Source organism: Cryptomeria japonica, chromosome 10, assembly GCF_030272615.1.
Source record: "Cryptomeria japonica chromosome 10, Sugi_1.0, whole genome shotgun sequence".
Taxonomy (NCBI): Eukaryota; Viridiplantae; Streptophyta; class Pinopsida; order Cupressales; family Cupressaceae; genus Cryptomeria; species Cryptomeria japonica.
The window spans coordinates 117,950,431-117,970,762 of NC_081414.1; positions in this window are offsets into that span (position 1 = coordinate 117,950,431).

Here is a 20,332-nt window from a genome sequence, read left to right on the forward strand (position 1 = left end):
GTCACCTTGGAGGATGTATATAGGATTCTACGGATACCGATCGATGGGGAGTTAGTACCCTATGATGAAGACGGAGATAGGGATGCATTGAGATGAGTGTTCTAGGATCCAGGACTAGGGATGAGGGTGGGACACGTGGCATGGGATACCATGACATGGATAGGATTAGCACTACCAATAGTGTTGGTAGGAGTGATCAGTGAGTTCCTCTGTATCAATTTTGTACCATTTTATATAATGATGTAGACACCTGCGGGTGATTGTAGCCATATGATTTTGACATCATTGTATCATGACACTTTATATATATATGAGAGATGATTCATTTTTGCGGCAGCTATATGCATGTGTACCTTATGTGATGAGATGCTTCTATGATGTATATGTTTTATGATATGGATGCTTATATGATGCAATGCAATATATTTTTGTTCTTTTATGTTGTATATGAGATGCATGATGCAAATGTGAATGTATGTAATGCAAATGAATATGATAATGCAAATGATTATTTACATAATGAAAATGTGAGATGTGCTAACATGTGTTGTATGTAGGATGTGATGCAATTGTGATATCTATATGTATGTATGAAATGCTTATATGTGATAATGCAGGTGTAACTATATGAAATGCAAATGTTTTTGGTGTGTCATCATACTCAGTCATGTGATAGCGGGCTACGCAGACTCGAGAAGGACAATGGAAGTCAATCAAGAAAGGGGGATGGAAGACAGAAGATATGAACGTGAAAGAGCTTCTTGTGCGTTATCATCATTGAGCTTTATTATGGCATAATAGGTTATGACAATCGAGGCATTTGTTCGGCCCAGAAAGTCATTGTACCTGTTTGCATGGAGATAAGACAGTCACAAACAAGGAATGCCCCAGTTCATACTAGACTCACAGTGTCCTCATATCCTTGGACAAATCATAGCATTACTAAAAGACAATCCACAGACAGCAAATACAAATAGGTGACGATACCCCATCCTCGCCTTTCTAGTCAAAGACATCCTGGAGATAGAATCTCTAGTCAAAGACATCCTGGAAAAGCTAAAAGACATGTCACCAAAAAGATAAAATCAAAAGAAAACCAAGACTCGACACCAACATCCACTGTAGTCCTCAAGTTCAGTGTCTCTTGTCACTTGTTTAAGTATTATTCGATTGTGGTCACAATATTCACTTTCACAAAAAGGATAGATAGCACTGAACCATATGTTGTCTGAGTCTGTTGAAAGATTTGATTTTGTTGAAGCCCATTGTTGCTGCTGTGTTTCATTTGAAACTGACTGAATCCATGAAACTGATACTTTATTGTGGAGAAGATGGAACTTCATTGCGGACTGGCGATCCAGATGTTGCTTTATTGCGGATTGTACACGAATAGACTAAAGGAAGCTGGAAGAAACTGTACTCCTCGAAACATGTGATGTTCTCAGTTCCACACCCATCACTAGACGTAGGATTTGCCTTAGCCACAGATAGGATCTGATTTATTATGGATGGAAAGGGAGTGAAAAGGGAGGTTTATTATGAATGGCTAACCAATCTTGGGTAGATCAATAACAAGCCATGATGGGAATGGGTAAGTTTATTGTGAGTGAATAGGTTGTGAGTGTGTGCAAAGTGAAAGGATGAAAGAGAATCCTGAAGGAGAGAGGAGCAATGTCTCTACGCATGGCGCTGGTGACCCAGTTTTCACCATGGTACTTGCCCAGGGCGCCACCGAAGTGGTTTTCATCGTTGGACGAAATTATTTCTCTTTACTTTTCTCGATTTTTCAATTTTTTTGTTGTCACAAGGCGCCTGTTTGCCAGGTTTTCGCCATGTAACGATTTTTTTTTTTTTTTTTTTTTTTTTGTATTTTTGAAATTTTTTGATTTTTTTGTATTTTTGCATTAAGATGCTCTGAAAAGCTATGTGTAGAACCTGCAAAGGTGCATGCTGTTGATAGGATCCTCCAAGGGTTCACCTTCTGTAGTTGAGCTGATATGCCCCAGATCCATATACTGTTGTGATGATGTAAGGACCAAGCCAGTTTGGTTCGAACTTTGCCCTTCTTATCTCTGTCTTGTTGATTCTTGGGGTTCTCTCTGAGGACTAAGTCACCTACCTCAAATGTGCGAGGCTTGACCTTGTGATTGTAACTGCGACTCATTCATTGTTGGTAAGCCTTGAGATGATTAAAAGCAGTGTGTCGTCGTTCCTCCAGCAGTTCTAGTTCTTGTAAGCGAGAGACCCTGTAGTCTTCATCGTTGATTATGTTTCTTAAAGAGACCCGTAAAGAAGGTAGCTCGACCTCAATAGGCAAGATGGCTTCAGCATCGTAGACAAGTGAGTAGGGTGTAGCTCCTGTAGGTGTGCGGACACTTGTGCGGTAGGCCCAAAGTGCAGGATTGAGTTGGACATGCCAGTTACGGCCAGCGTCGTCGACTGTCTTTTTAAGGATTTTGAGAATTGTTTTATTAGACGCCTCAGCTTGGCCATTACCTTGGGGGTAGTATGGTGTGGAGAAACGGTGAGAGATATGGAAGCGCTCACAGAGTTCACGAACATCCTGATTTTTGAAGGGACGCCCGTTATCGGTAATAATGGAAGTAGGAATCTCATATCGGCAAATGATGTAGTTCAAGATGAAGGTAGCAATTTGTTTCCCAGTAACTTGTGTGAGAGGCACGGCTTCAATCCACTTTGTGAAATACTCTGTGGCTGTGATAATGAATTTATGTCCATTGGAAGAAGGAGGGTGAATCTTGCCTATGAGATCGAGTCCCCACTGACAAAAGGGCCAAGGAGATGCAAGTGGTTGTAGTTCCTGTGCTGGTGCATGTATAAGGTCTCCATGAATTTGACACTGCTTACACTTCTTGACAAACTGATATGCATCTTTTTCCATAGTAGGCCAGTAGTATCCAGTCCTGATGAGTTTCTTGGCCAAGGTAGGACCACTAGTATGCGGACCACATATCCCTTCGTTCACTTCTCGTAACGCAATCTGAGCTTCGTCACTCTCTAAACATCTAAGAAGGGTGCCATCTAGACCTCGTCGGTATAGGATATCAGCTAGGATAACATATCGGGAGGATTGGCGAATGAAAGTGCGGCGTTGGTTGTTCGATAGACCGGGAGGTAAGATATTGTCGCGAAGGTATGTGAATATGGAACCATATAACTGGGATTCAGGACCAACAACACATATCATTTCAGTAGGAGTGATCTCGTGTGAAGGAATCAGCAGGTTGTCTACCAGGAACTCATAGCAGGTCTCATTTTGCGGTAGATCAATAAGCGAAGCAATTGTAGCCATGGCATCAGCAGTGCGATTCTGTTCTCTTGGTATCTGCTCAAACTCTATCTTTGCAAAGTGCTGTTTCAGATCGTCTACCAGTTGTTTGTAAGGCATTAGCTTTTCATCTTTTGTTTGATAATCATCAGTTACTTGACGGATGACAAGTTGAGAATCCCCAAAAACACGAAGTTCTTGGATCTTCCACTGAACTGCAATTCTTAGCCCAATTGTTAATGCCTCGTATTCCGCTATATTGTTGGTGCAAGGAAATGATAAGCGGTATGACTTTGGTATAGAATCGCCTTGGGGAGTTATAAAAAGTATACCTGCTCCTACCCCATGCTGTGTGTATGAGCCGTCAAAATATAATTGCCATGGCTTTGCAGGTGATATCGTTAGAATGGACTCATCTGGAAATTCTGACTGTAGAGGAGCATCATCTATCATGGGAGCATCTACCAATTGATCTGCAATGGCTTGTCCTTTTATAGCTTTTCTGTCCACGTATTCAATGTCGAATTCACTCAAGATCATTACCCACTTGGCCAGCTGCCCAGTAAGTGTAGCTTTGTTGAGAAGATATTTTAGTGGATCAATTCTGGCAATCAACCTAGTCTTGTGAGTGAGCATATAATGTCGTAATTTCTGTGAAGCAAAGACCACAGCGAGACATGCACGCTCAATTGGTGTGTAGTTCAGCTCATATCCCACCAATGTGCGACTGATATAGTAGACCGCTTTTTCCTTGCCGTCAGGTATTTGCTGTGCTAAAAGTGCCCCCAGTGTTGTTGGAGTAGCTGATATGTAAAGTAGCAATGGTTGATCTGGAATTGGTGGCATCAAAACTGGTGGGTTCAAAAGATAGTCTTTAAGTGCCTGAAAAGCCTGTTGACAGTTCTCATCCCATTTGAACTTGATGTTTTTGTGTAGCAGGTGCTGGAAAGGATTGCACTTATCTGCAAGTTGTGCTATGAATCTTCGTATGGATTGGAGTCTCCCTTGTAAAGACCGAAGTTGACTGATATTCTTGGGTGGCGGCATGTCCAAAATAGCCTTGACCTTTGCGGGATCAGCTTCTATTCCTCTTTTAGACACAATGAATCCTAGGAGCTTCCCGGAGGTTACTCCAAAGACACATTTCTTAGGATTTAGTCTTACCTTGTACTTTTCCAACCGATCAAAAGCAACTGAAAGTATGTCCAAGTGTGTATTTCTGTCTATTGATTTAACCAAAAGATCGTCAACATAATCTTCCACGGTTATGTGCATGAGATCATGGAAGATAGTAGTCATAGCTCGTTGATACGTGGCACCTGCATTTTTCAGCCCAAAGGGCATGACATTCGAGCAGAAGGTTCCCCATGGATAAGTAAATGATGTTTTATGTTGATCTTCGGGTGCTATCCTGATTTGATTATATCCAGAAAATCCGTCCATTAAAGATAACATCTCATGGCCTGCTGTGAGATCAACAATTAAATCAATGTTTGGTAATGGGAAATCGTCCTTTGGACAAGCCTTGTTGATATCCCTAAAGTCTGTACATATTCGGATGCTGCGATCTGGTTTGCTAACAGGTACTAAGTTGGAAATCCATTCGGGATAATCAATTGGGCGTATGAATCCGACATCCAGTAATTTCTCCAGCTCTGCCTTGACTAATAATGCCACTTGTGGGTGCATTTTCCTCAATTTCTGTTTTACTGGTTTTGCCCCAGGTTTGACTGTTAAATGATGCATTACCAAATCCGGGTCTAGCCCAGGCATATCAGCATAAGACCATGCGAAGTTGATTTGTCGTTCCTTAAAGAAGCCTATGAATCTTGCTCTCTTGGCCTCTGTCAATGATTGAGCCAAAAATATGTTATGTGGAACCTTTGTTGTGCCAATGTTTGTCTTTATAGTCTCCTCTACCAACATGGATGATTTTTCCTCGTATGATGCTGGGAGAATGTCAAGCCTTCCATCTTCGGGCGCCTCAGAGAGGTTTTCACCCTCAGATACGTCCTTTCTTTTTACTTTTTCGGAGTCAGATAGCGCCACAGTGTGGTTTTCACCATAAGACCCTTGTTTTGTTTTTATTTTCACATTTTTGCGACTAGAAGGCCCGACACCCTCACCAAAGTATGCTATGTTGTTGAGCTCTATGGCGTATCCTGTTTTGTGGTCTCCAAGGGGAAGATCATCTCGAATGCCAAGGTAGTCGATAATAGCTTCGTCATTTTGAAATGTATCAAATTGTGCTGGTCCTTCATGATCCCAGTCAATGAGTTGGGGGTGAACAAGGGGAAGGTCTTTAGTGTTTTTAGAGTCCGCAAGGCTAATAGTGAAGATGTGGTTATATTCAGGTATGTCCAGATAGTCATCGAGGTCGTCAATGGCACTCTCCTCATCAGTTTCGATCGTGAGTGAATCCAAATTGTCGTTACTAGTAGCACCCTCAGGGACAGGTGTCCTCATCCTATGTGATCTTGACCTAGGGCCTTGAAACGACGACTGTGTGGGATCCTCATGGGTCGGTTCCTGACCAACTCTGAATTTCTTGTAAAACTCCTCCTCCTTTGTAGGTTCCTCTGGCTCTCTAAATGTCTCGTTGAGCTCATAGTCGTTGGAGGATTTGTCTGAACCCCATTCCCATTCGTTGGAATCTGTAGAATAGTCATCTTCTTGTTGAACTTCAGCCACTTTGACTCACCATATCTGTTTTGTTCTTTTATTGTGAATCTTGGGATTTAGAAAACCAAGCCCCTTGGAGCGTTCCCTTCTTGTAGTTAGCTCAGGTTGTAAAGGCTCCATGACACCTTCTTTGCGTAGTCCAAGAGGACTTTTTCCATCATACCCGAATCTTTGCAGAATTTTGAAACCTTTGCCATAGTTCTCACAGGGTATTATAATTTTATCATGTGTATCCTCTTCAGCGTCCTTATATAGCATTTTATATAAATTTTCTTCCTCTAGTTCGCCCCATTTTTGAAAGATGGTAGGATCCCATTTGAGTAGCATGATGGAGATTTGCTTATTAGGATGTGGCCTCCCATATTCCTTGGGGGAGTTCATGACTTGTCGTAAGAACATTGTTTGATTCAGAGTGTATTCTCCCATGCCTTTGTCTTGAAACTTGGCTCTAAGTTCACCTTGTTTGGATGTCGAGGGCTTTAATGACTCAGGATCAATATATGCTGAAGAAGGAGTAGCCTCACGATTGCTGGGAATGATAGTCTCAGTATGTGATCTCAAGTTATTGCAATATATGAATGGATTTGGATCACCATTGACCGTTACCTCGACTCCATTATGAGGAAACTTAATGCATTGGTGGTATGTTGATGGGACTGCCCTCATTTCATGAATCCACGGACGTCCTAGCAATATGTTGTACGTGAGGTCTAGATCCAGGACTTGACAAACCACGTCCTTTGTGACTGGCCCTATTCTTAGTGGTAAGATGACCGTGCCCTTGGACGAACGCTCTTCATCATCATAAGCCTTAATAGTGATTTGGTTTGTAGAATTTACAGCTTTGTCAGAATATCCCAATTGTTTGATGGTGCTCAATGTAAAAATATTAAGACCTGCTCCTCCATCTATCAGGACTCGTTTTATTCGGTGTTTATGTATGAAGGCTTCAATGTGTAGAGGTGCATTATGAGGCTGACTTATGGAGGCATCATCGGCTTCTGTGAATGTGAGGGAGTGTGGAACAGATAAGTATCCCACCATGGCTTGAAACTGGTCCACGTTCAGATCAGTAGGGACAGCAGTATCTCTCAAGGTTTTATCAAGGATAGCTTTATGTGCAGGAGATATACGTAAGAGCTCAAGAATAGATATGAGTGCGGGTGTTTTCCCTAATTGCTCTACAAGGTCGTACTCAGGCTTGGTAGATGAAAGATTGGTATTCTTGGTAGAGGCACCTGGCAATGTGATCTTACCTCGATGGGTTGTAACATGACATTCAGAGGTAGATGCGGATGAAGATCCCACACCTTTTAGGACAATTTTGGGTCTTTGAGAAGGATTCTCAGGATTTTTGTTTTTGATAGTAATGGTAGAAATATGATTGTCCATTGAGATGTGATTGATAGTGGAATCATAATTGTAAGATGCTCTAGTGTAATTGGCTTGATCATCTGTGACTTTTCCTTTTCCCTTGTCATGTTTTGGGAATGGTTCCTTAAACACCTCATGCTCTTGGTTAGATGAATGTCCCTCAATCTCAATATCTCCTCTGTCAATGAGATCTTGCACAATGTTTTTCAATCGATGGCAATTACTTGTCTTATGACCCTTGCTCTTATGAAATTCACAAAACTCATCATCATTCCACCAATTTGGTTTGACCTTTGGTTCATATGGAGGAAAATCTGGAACTGTGATCACTTTGTTTGCTACAAGTTTTTTGAATACTGATTCAAGTGGTTCTCCCAATGGAGTGTACTTCCTTCATGGTTTGGAAGCTGTTTGATTGTTCACTTGATTGTTGGTAGAATTTGATCCAGAAAAGACGAACTTTGGTCTCACTGTGTTGGCATCAACAACACCATCATTAACCGTGTTCTTGTTCTTGTTCCAAAATTTTGGTTTGTCCTTTCCTTTGAAGTCCTCTTTGTTTTCTTTAAATAGTTTGATAACTCCTTGTTCAATTAAGACTTTTTCTGTTGCAGGCCCTTTTCAATGACATCCTTGAATGTAGACAAACAAGCTTTTCTGAGATCATAGCCAATAGCCTTGTTAACATTTTGTGTGAACATTTCCACCATTTGTTTCTGTGGGATTTCGCAAGAGCATCTGCTAGCTAAGTTTCTCCATCTTTGTAAAAATGACGCAAAAGATTCTCCTTCCTTTTGTTTAGTATTGCACAAGGTAGTAACTGAGACATCTGTTTCTATGTTGTAAGAGAAATGTTGAATGAATGCTTCTGCCAAGTCTCCCCATGACTTAATACCGGGAGGTAATTGAGAAAACCATTCCATAGCTTGATCTCCTAAGCTCTGTGGGAACAACCTCATTAAGTATGTTTCTTCTGCCGCTACCTCAATACAAGCTGTGAAGAATTGTCTTATGTGTGCCTTGGGGTCTCCTCTCCCTCTATATTTGTCAAATTTCAGTGTTACAAAGTGCAGAGGAAACGGAGGCATTGGAATGCTCTTATCGAAGGGATAAGGGCATATATCTCTCATAGTATATGTGGGTTTTGATGTGCCCATGTCTTCCACTTTCTTTTGTAGATCTCTAATTTGTTGCTCCAAATTATTTTTGGGTGGGGATTGATTTCTTGCAGCATACCCCATGTTTGAAACACCCATTTGAGGAGGAGCTTGTTGCATGTATGGATGATACTGATCGTAGACATGTCCATATGGAGGTCTATATTGTTGTGACATATATGGAGCACTTGGCATAACTTCTTGCTGAGGGACCCCATATCTGTTTTGTGTGTATAAACCATATTCAATAGGCCTTTCATTTTCCATTGTGTTGCCCCCAATTTTGACATGAGGTCTCCTTGTGTCAAAATTTTGAGGATGTCCTTGAGTATCCACTTGTCTTGATGGATCTAAACCTTGTGCATGTGTTTGAGCATAGGGCCTCCATGAAGGTCTTTGAGTGTAAGTATCATATGCTTGAGCTTGTGTATGTGGGATTGCTTGTTTTTGAAGCAAAACTGATGGTGACTCCGGCATCGTATTATTTGGTCCTCTATTTCCTCCACTATTTGGTCTCCTTTGATCCATGTTAGGTTGAGTTTGTTGTGAAGGTCGAATTTCCATAAGTTGAGATAAGTCAAAATCATGCGGTATTTTAGCTCCACTTTGTGCCATCATGTTTAAAAAGTATTGACGATCTCTCCTCATTATCTCTTCAACCAATCTATTGAATTGAGGATCCATTATGGATTCTTGTATGTCTGCTGATAGTATTGAAGAGTTGTCAACATTGTCATTGTGTGTAGTATTGTTGTTTATAGCGTTTGCGCTCTCCACATTTGGATTGTGTCTATAAACATTCATGTCTGGCAATGTAGTGTGCTCAGGATTGTAGAATAGATCATTGTCATACTCATAAGAACTCATGTTGGCGGACCCTTGAGCTTCTTTAGCTTTTCTCCTAGATTTTTGAAAGCGGGTTTCAACCATGAACTAGGTGTTTGACCAAGATGTGAGAGACTTAGATGAAAAGTGAAAAGAGTATGGAAGACCAAGAGTTGTATGGAGTGTAAATGAATCTGAAGTTTACTTGCAATGTCCAAAGTGTAAGACCAAGTATGTAAGTAGTAGAGTAGGTGTGACTTCCAAAGAGAGGATAGTTTCTCTTGATGAGTAAGCTGACCTTGACTCTAAGTAACACCAAATGAGACCCAAAGGTAAGAAACCTTGATGAGGGACCACTTAGCAAAGTGTAGTAGTATGTATTGTGTTGACAAAGTATGATGAGGACAAGCAAGTGACCTTTTTGACTCAAGTTTAGACAAGTGTGAATGTAAAATGAGATGCAAAGCAATGATGGACTATATGAAACCCTAGAACAGGCTGAATGCTAGATGAAACCTGAAGAAACAACCTAGGAAGCTCAAGTATTCCGAAACTGATTTCTTTTGTTTGATGGACTCTGAAATTTTCTTGTAATTTTAAACATAGACGCGACTGTATCCTTCACAGACGCGGTTTCCTGACACAGACGCTACTCTGTTAAACACAGACGTGATTCTGAGATTTTCCTGTTGATGTTTGCTGGGACTGTAACAGTTTTTTTTTTTTTTGCAATTGTGGACACAGACGCGCCTGTATACTTCATAGACGCGATTCCCAGACACAGACGTGTCTCTGTTCGACACAGACGCTGATAAAAACACAGACGCTATTCTGTACTTCACAGACGCGTTTATCCGACACAGACGCGGTTTGAACAGACACAGACGCGTTTCTGTAACCTTAGTGCAATCTTTCCTATCTGTGAATTTGTTTTGCTATGACCAAATCTGATTGTTCGACTGTTTTTCGTGACAAGAGGACACAATGTTGATAACTCAATGTTTGCAGACTGTTTAGACTCCAAAAAGTGTGTTGTTTGATGTAAAAAGTTTTTGCATACACTTGAAGACACAAAAGACACAATGTTTTGCTGTTTTGTTTTGAGTGTTTGAGTGTTTAGCATAAGTCAAGCACAATTCTTATGGCTGGCCAAGACAATAGTTGTTGATCCCACATGGGGTTTTACCCCCGAGGCTACGCTATTCAGAGCGGATACTTAGATGCTTGACCTCACTGGCTCCACCCTCGGCACTCACTTCTCGGGTCAGCCAAGCATCAGTCCCCATGAAAACTCCCCATGGTGAACTTTGTATCTCTACTAAGAACCGTATGTGTGTGGGCCGCTACCAGAGGTCCGACCTCCTGCCCCAACAACTAGAAGGATTTGGGCCTCTAAAACAAAATGGTGCTAGTAAGGGCATCCGCTCGTGTGGCCATACATGTGGCACTTTCAGCTCTGTAAATACAGAAGGCTCCCAGCCGGTAGGGGTTACGCCCTACAAATGATCAAATAAATTTGATCAAACGGGTTTATGGGGAGACATAGTGTCGGTATGAACTAATCAGCACACGTTATCCATAGTTTTCACCATGAATACATTTGATTATAGTGGTTTGGATAAGGTGGGTTTTCCTCGCTACCACTTGGGTCGTTCTCTTCTCACTAGTAGTCCTAATGACCACACGGGAAGACAGGCCCTCTAAAGAGTAAACAAAAAGAGCCTATTGCTCAAGACACAAAAGACAATGATTCAATTTTAGTGCACCAATTGAAGTGTTTGCTAAGCTATGAAACAAGGCACACAATAAAAATTACAAAACCCTAGCTAAGGCCCTGCAACAAAATTGTTAGTAGTTTGGGTTGTTTCAAATGATAACCCCTTCCTGCAAGCACACAAGTTAGGTAAATTTTAGAAAACCCAAAAAAAAGACTTTGTGAAAAAGGGGCCTTCAACAAAACGTATTTGCCTCCAAAGCAAGCTGCACAAACCAGGTTAGCTAGATCTGCAAAGGTTAGCCGAAAAAAAACCAGATCTGAAACCTTAAGTACAAAATCCGAAAACCCGAATCAAAGAAACTTGAAAAATTTGCAAAACAGAAAGCACAGACGCCTTTATACCAGACACAGACACGTCTGAACTACACAGACGCGGTTCTGTAGTTCACAGACGCGGTCAGAGGACACAGACGCCTCTCCCGAACGCAGACGCGATAAGATCAGTCACAGACGTGGTTAAAATTCCCAGACGCGATTCGGAAAACCTGCAAAAAAAATAAAAATTGGCAAAACACAGGCGCGATTCACGATATCACAGACGCTTCTGAAACACAAAAACGCGATCCAAACACTCGCAGATGCGGAAAAAAAAAAAACCTAAAATGTCATCTAAATCGTCCGATCTGCAACTTCAAAAATGCAAAATCTGCAACAAAAATGTTAAATGCAAAGAGACAAGAGTCCCACCGGGCGTGCCAAAATGTTTATGGTGAAAATGGACAACAATAAGAACAATATTGAAAGACTAAAATGGATTCAACCACTAAACCCTAGCCTAACAATGAACAAAGATCCACCATAACATATGAAGATTACCTAAGACAATGCAAGATAACTTAAAATCACAAAGATGATACCATCACATGTCCAATAGGGTTTTGATCTCCATTCTTCCTATCTCCATTGATCTTGTTTGATATGCTTGCTCTCAGATTTTTGTATGCACAAGAGCTCAACAAAGAACGGAATGTGGTTGCAAGTAGGATCGTAGTGTAGCCAAGTACTCCAAAATCAATCATTAGTCATTAGCATGTGTCATTAGGGTTTGACAATGAAGAAAGCATCTCCTTAAATAGAAGACACAATAAGAAATGGAGGGTTAAGATTGAGAGGTGTAAAAAGAGAGGTCGGCTAGGATTAGAGGGTAGGTAAAAGAAATAATAAAATAATGAAAGAGGTAGGTAGTGTATGAATTAAGAGATGAATGACATGTGTCATGTGTAGAAAAAGATAATGAATTAATTAAATAAATAAAGATTTATTTAATTAATAGAAGAAATAGGACAATTAAATAAATAAAATATTTATTTAATTTAGGAAAGGGATAATTTAAATAAATAAATGTATTTATTTAAATGAGAAATAAGGCTAGAAGAGGATAAATGAATTAATTAAATAAATAAAAATTTATTTAATTAATAGAAGAATTAGGCTTAGATAATTAAATAAATAAAATATTTATTTAATTAGACATGACAATTTTGGGTGTCTACAACAACAACAAGTATTACGAATCTTAAGAGGAACACAATAAAATGGTTTCAAAGATTCAAAGGCCCTTTGTGATATTTAAAAAGTTGGATGTACTTTCCAAAAAAAATTGTACAACATTGTTTGGCTTGATTCCGAGAAATGTTTGGGATGCAGTGTACGATCTCGGTTGTTGATTCTTAATTTCAAAACGTCCTTTACATTGGGTGACACTCTAGAATTAGAGTGCCAAAATTGTTGAATCTCCTCCTTCACATTGTCAATCAACGTTCTATCAACACGTGGAAGCCTCCCACGAAAAGCCCATGTATCTTGTTGAAGTGGATCGTCAAGTCTTTGTCTTCGTGCAAGTGCTCTATCCAAAGTTTTGCGGTTTATGTTAAAATCAACACAAGTTTGTCTCATTTGATGAGCCTTCCTCAATTGATGGCTTACTAAGGAGGTTTTAATCACTCTTCGAGTGGATCTCTTATCTCTTTCTTTGGTATTCTTTCCAATAGAATTGAGAGCGTCAAATAGATTTTTTGCAATAATAGAATTTATCTCCATCTTCTTGTTCATACGAATCTTCAATTTGTTTAGCAATGGTCTCACCTTTATCATGTTTAGCAATTGAAAAAAGAGTTGGCATTTCTTGGTCAATGTCTTATTGCTAAAATTTTGGTCAAAAAGCTATGTAGCCCACAACCGAACGGTTCTTGTTGACCTCTTGCCTTCAAGATTCGCAATATTGTTCTCATCAATTTCAAATGATCATTTTGGGGTTCTTGAAGGTCTTAGATTTGGAATTTCTCTTTCATCCATGAGAGGTCTTCATTTCTAAAGTAATTAGGTGTTATATATGGTTCACTTGGTTGAGCAACTCCACCTTCAATGTCAATTTTTTCCACATTTTCACCTCCTATGTCAAAAATTTCTACATGTTGAGCATTTTCATTATCACTTTCAACATTTTCAATATTTTCAAAATTTTCACTTTCAAAATCTACATTTTCATTTTCAATAACTTGTGACACATTTTCAAATTCAATTTCCTCTTCACTTGAAGTAACATTAGCAATATTTAACATACCTTGTCTTCTCCTCCTATGACATTCTCTATCTCTTTCTCTATACACTTCAATTTGGTCATTTGAAAGTTCTCTTTTGCGTTTAGACTTCCGACGACTACTACTCCCCATTTACCTCCACACAGATGCTCCTAAATGATTGACAATGTAAGATTTTACTTTAAGAATCTCCCAAAAGCACAAATTTGTCTCAACCTATCTGAAAACCCGTGATCGTCGACAGAAAATAGAATATGCAGATTGTGGGCCATTGGAATCCACAAAATGGCCCACAAGGCTCTTTTTTATTTACAAAAACCAGATATTCGATTTTAATGTATAAATTTGAGGTCCTAAATTTTTTTCCCGTTGCCGCCTTTTTTTTTTTTACTATTGCCACATTAATGGCAATGGTAGAAATCGGATATCTGATAAAATCCGATATCCGGTTTTATTAGTCATATTTTAGAGAGAGAGAGATTAGGGGAGAGGGAGAGGGAGAGACAGAGAGATAGAGAGAGAGAGAGAGAGGGAGAGATTAGGGGAGAGAGAAGGAGAGGGAGATAGAGATTAGGGGAGACAGAGAGATTAGGGGAGGGAGAGAGAGAGAGAGAGAGGAGGAGGAGGAGAGGGAGAGGGACAGAGAGAGGAGTAGAGGGACAAAGAGAGAGAGAGAGAGGAGGAGGAGGAGGAGGAGAGGGGGAGAGAGAGAGATAGAGAGAGAGACATCAAGGGAGAGAGAGAGAGAGAGAGATTAGGGGAGAGAGAGATATTAGGGGAGAGAGACACCATATTGGGTCACTATGGGTCCTATGTTGTCCTAAGGGGTCATACTATGTCCTAAGACCCCTTAGGACACCATATGACCCCTAACGACACCATATGGTGTCATAAGGGGTCCTATGGTGTCCATAGGGCACCATATGACCCCTATGGACACCATAGGACCCCTTATGACACCATATGGTGTCGTTAGGCGTCATATGGTGTCCTAAGGGGTCTTAGGACATAGTATGACCCCTTAGGACAGCATAGGACCCATAGTGACCCAATATGGTGTCTCTCTCCCCTAATATCTCTCTCTCTCCCCTAATCTCTCTCTCTCTCTCTCTCTTATATATATATATATATATATATATATATATATATATCTCCCTTGATGTCTCTCTCTCATATGACCCCTTAAGACACCATATTGGGTCGTTATGGGTCATATTGTGTCATATGACCCCTTTAAGACATCATATGACCCCTTAGGACACAATATGACCCCTTATGACACCATATTGGGTTGCTTTGGGTCCTATGGTGTCCTAAGGGGTCATATGGTGTCCTAGGACACCATATGACCCCTATGGACACCATATGACCCCTGACGACACCATATGGTGTCATAAGGGGTCGTATATTGTCCTTAAGGGTCATATGGTGTCCCATGAACCCCTATGACCCCTTAGGACACCATACGACTTGTTATGACATCATATTGGGCCGTTATGGGTCCTATGGTGTCCTAAGGGGTCATATTATGTCCTACGACCCCTTAGGAAACCATATGACCCCTAACAACACCATATGGTGTCATAAGGGGTCCTATGGTCTCTATAGGGGTCATATGGTGTCCTACAACCCCTTAGGACACCATATGACCCCTTAAGACACCATATTGGGTCATTATGGGTCATATTGTGTCCTAATGGATCATATTGTGTCATATGACCCATTTAAGACATCATATGACCCCTTAGGACACAATATGACACCATATTGGGTCGCTTTAGGTCCTATGGTGTCCTAAGGGGTCATATTGTGTCCTACGACCCCTTAGGACACCATATGACCCATAACAACACAATTTGGTGTCTTACAAGATCATATGGTGTCCTAGGACACCATATGACCCCTAACGAAACCATATGGTGTTATAAGGGGTTGTATGTTGTCCTTAGGGGTCATATGGTGTCCCATGAACCCTTATGACCCCTTAGAACACCATACGACCCATTATGACACCATATTGGGTCGTTATGGGTCCTATGGTGTCCTAAGGGGTCATATTATGTCCTACAACCCCTTAGGACACCATATGACCCCTAACGACACCATATGGTGTCATAAGGGGTCCTATGTTGTCCATAGGGGTCATGTGGTGTCCTACGACCCCTTAGGACACCATATGACCCCTTAAGACATCATATTGGGTCGTTATGGGTCATATTGTGTCCTAATGGGTCATATTGTATTATATGACCCCTTAGGACATAAATAACCCCTTATGACACCATATTGGGTCGCTTTGGGTCCTATGGTGTCCTATGGTGTCCTAAGGGATCATATTATGTCCTATGACCCCTTAGGACACCATATGACCCCTAATGACACCATATGGTGTCATAAGGGGTCCTATGGTGTCCATAGCGATCATATGGTGTCCTACGACCCCTTAGAACACCACATGACCCCTTAAGACACCATATTGGGTTGTTATGGGTCATATTGTATCCTAATGGGTTATATTATGCCATATGACCCCTTTAAGACATCATATGACCCCTTGGGACACAATATGACCCCTTATGACACCATATTGGGTCGCTTTGGATCCTATGGTTTCCTAAGGGGTCATATTGTGTCCTACGACCCCTTAGGACACCATATGACCCATAACGACATAATTTGGTGTCTTAAGGTGTCATATGGCACCTATGGACACCATATGACTCCTAACGACACCATATGGTGTCATAAGGAGTCGTATGTTGTCCTTAGGGGTCATATGGTGTCCCATGAACCCTTATGACCCCTTAGGACACCATACGACCCGTTATGACACCATATTGGGTTGTTATGGGTCCTATGGTGTCCTAAGGGGTCACCCCTTAGGATACCATATGACCCCTAATGACACCATACCCCTAACGACACCATATGGTGTCATAAGGGGTCCTATGGTGTCCATAGGGGTCATATGGTGTCCTATGACCCCTTAGGACACCATATGACCCCTTAAGACACCATATTTGGTCGTTATGGGTCATATTGTGTCCTAAGGGGTCATAGGATACCATATGACCCATAACGACACAATTTGGTGTCTTAATCTCTCTCTCTCCCCCTCTCCCTTAATCTCTCTCTCTCCCCCAATCTCTCTCTCTCTCTCTCCCTCTCCCTCTTCATCTCTCTCTCTCTCTCTCTCTCTCTCCCTCTCCCTATTCATCTCTCTCTCTCTCTCTCTCTCTCTCTCTCTCTCTCACTCTCTATCTCTCTCTAATATCATATACTAATTTATTTATATATTAATATATTTAAATATTATATATTAATATATTAATAAACATTAGATTAATTATGTGCAAATTTAGTTAGTGAGTTTACTTATTAAAATTGAATATCCGATATAATCAGATATCCGATTTGTGTTGTAAAATTTTCAAATTTCAACTTGGGAATGCTTTGGGATTTGGCTTGGAAGTGACAAGCCTGGAAAGTCAACTAAAAAAATGTGTTTTTCAATATTCTTTGATTTTCCAAACTTTACACTGGTGGCTGACGAATTTTTTTGTAGCCAAAATTGATAAAATGAAAAGGGTTTTTTAAGGACGTTCTCAACTTTCCAACAATATAAGGCTTGTCTTATTTCGACTTTAATAAATTATTATTATTTATTTTCTAATTGAATTCTGACAATAGTCTTGATTGATAGACTAATTGAAAAACACTCATAACATTCAAATGGTTTTTGAATCCAAAAAATGCATCACATCCTATGCTTCGTCTACTATAGGGAAAAATTTTATAAAAAAAAAATCATAAGGTTTTGATCAAGTTAAGGTGGTCAGACGTAGGAGTTTCTGAATTTATGAAAAGTTGTAGTAAAAAATTCATAAATAATTATTTACTTAATAAAAAAATTTTAAAAAATATGTGTCACATCCGGACACGAGTCTAATACTTATATTATAAATATTATAAAAAAATATTATGATTTGTTTGTGATTAGGGTGGTCAGACATACGTCTACTTCTTATCTTTTTTTTGAAATTTTAGTACCACTGCATTGAAATTTGAAATTTTCGTCAAATAGGATTTTTTTTTTCCAAAAAACAACTAGTAGCTTAGAAACTACATTCCATTTTCTATATATTATATTCTTACATATTTTAAAAATAATGTTCACAACTTATTCAAATTTTCATGTCAAGTTGCATAACTCTGATTTTCTGAAATTTCATTGCCACTTAAGGGCTTGTTTTGGCACACCATGATCCTACACATACCCAAATGATAGATACAAAATTGTCTTGTCTGATGGCATGTATATGCAATTGGCCATTTTGCCACCCAAGTATGTTGAATTGTTGCATACCAAGACTTTGAAGATAGGCTCCGTGTTGTTGTTGACAAATTATGCTTGTAGATATGTTTGGAACACAAGGTAGGATGTGTAATATGTTTTCCTTCCTTCATCTTTACCTATTTTGTTGCTGATTTAAACAACATTTATAGAATTAAAAAATTCCCTTTGTTCCTTGTACATGACTTTCATTATATTCACTCTAGAAGTGAAAATTACCAATTGTGTTTTACTTGGAAAACCTTGGTATCTCTTTAAAGAGAAAGCACATCAAATGTTGGGACCAAAAATGCCCCCCCTCTCCTCATCTAAATGTGCTCTTAAATTTGGTCTAGATTTGCCATCTGCACAAAAGAATGCTTCTGATAATATAAGTCCCATAAAAATCTTGAACCCTTTTCAAAATAAATTGACAATAAAAGGGCGAGTAACAAATAAGAGGAAAATGCACCAATGTAGTTCATCAAAAGCCAATGGGCAATAGTTTTGATATCATAGATGATGAGGGGTGTGAAGTTAGAGTCACTTGCTTTGATGAAATAATAGAATTGCATTATCACCGAGTTGAAAAAGGAGCATACTATGTTATTTCGAGAGGTTCCGTAAAAGAAGAAAAAACAATATATAATAAGTTGAACAACCATCTTGAGATTTTTTTTACTGAAACTTCAATTTTGAAGCGTTGTGCATCTGATGTTGTTGGATTAGACAAAAAATCTCTTTTCACCCCTTTAATGAAGTTATAAACTGCAACAACAATACTTTAGTTGATGTAATTGGTGTCGTAGTGAATGTTGGGGAGATTTCAATAATTCGTAGAAAAGATGGGACCACCGTGAAAAAGACGATAGTTAAAATAAATGATATGTCAACTTGCACAATTGATGTTAACCTATGGGGAACATCATCAGAAGAAATAGGCGAGGACTTGAAGAATATGCATAAATCTGGAACATTTGTCATCTGTGCTATGCAAAATGCTCAAGTAGGGTATTTCAATGGAAAGGTTAACAATATGATAGCTGCAACAACTCTAGATGTTAACCCTTGCATTCTAAAGAAGAACCTCTAAGATTGAGAGGAGAAATACCAACAGAGCTTCACCCACACTTTGTGGGTAGCAATCACATTAATAGCTAGTACAATAGAATGACAATTGCATCCATCTTTGAACGCATGAGTGTTGCACCAGAAAGTATTGAAACTACTATTACAATTGTGCTCAAATTCATAAAAGATTGTTGTTTTTATTATACAGCTTGTCCACTGCAATTCAATGTTAAAGAATATAAAAATAAATGTACCAAGTTAAATGATAATTTATGGATGTGCCTCAGATGTCAAACACAAGTACCTAAATGCAATTATAAATACCTCTTACAGATGAAATTGTAAGATCCAATAGGCATCCTTTGGGCCAATGCATTTGAGGAGGTTGGGACACAATTGTTCGGTACATCTACCAAGGAACTGTACATGTTGCAGTATGATATGATGACAACAAAAACACCTCACTCTATAATTGATAAAGCTATGTTGATGCACTACACCTTTATGCTATTGGTGTCAACTGAAACATACAATTATGAACCTAAATTGAAAATAACAATTACCAAAGTGGAAAAGGTTGATTTTGAATCTGAGTGCAACCATTTACTTGCAAGGATTGCTTGTATGGGTGTAGCTACATGATTCAATCCTGTAGAAAAGTTGCACTTTTGATTCAGACCATCCATTTTGTGGAGCTCCTCTCTATGCATTTGTAACGATTACACAATATTTAATTCTTAGAAGTTCTTTTTTGGTTATTTGAACAAGCATACTGTTATGTATGAGGACATATCAATACCATGTTGGTTTACATTTTCTAGCAGCTTGCTCGCATCTATTTCTGATTATTGTTTTGCCTGATAACGAATAGCTCTTATTATACTTGATCCTGTTAAACATTTATTTTCATGGGTCCTTTCATTATTGCACTGTTATATTTTAACAAGCTTTAAAGTTAATATTAATAGCATTGCAGATATACATATATGGATTTATATATGCATATAGACACACAATCTTTTCTAGTATGTGCATTTATGCATATGTAGACATAGGCAGGTAGACAAAACAAAACAAAAATTGCCTAAACAGACTAACATTTACACACACATATATAGTTAACTATATTTGATGTGTCATTGTTTGTGTGTCAAAATAGCTATATGATTATTATTTCTACCCGCTCCTTCATTAATATGTTTGCATGTGTATAGGTACATATAGGTGTGATTGTAAAGTGATGTGTATATGTGCATATATAAACATTGTTTCTGCTTTGCTTTA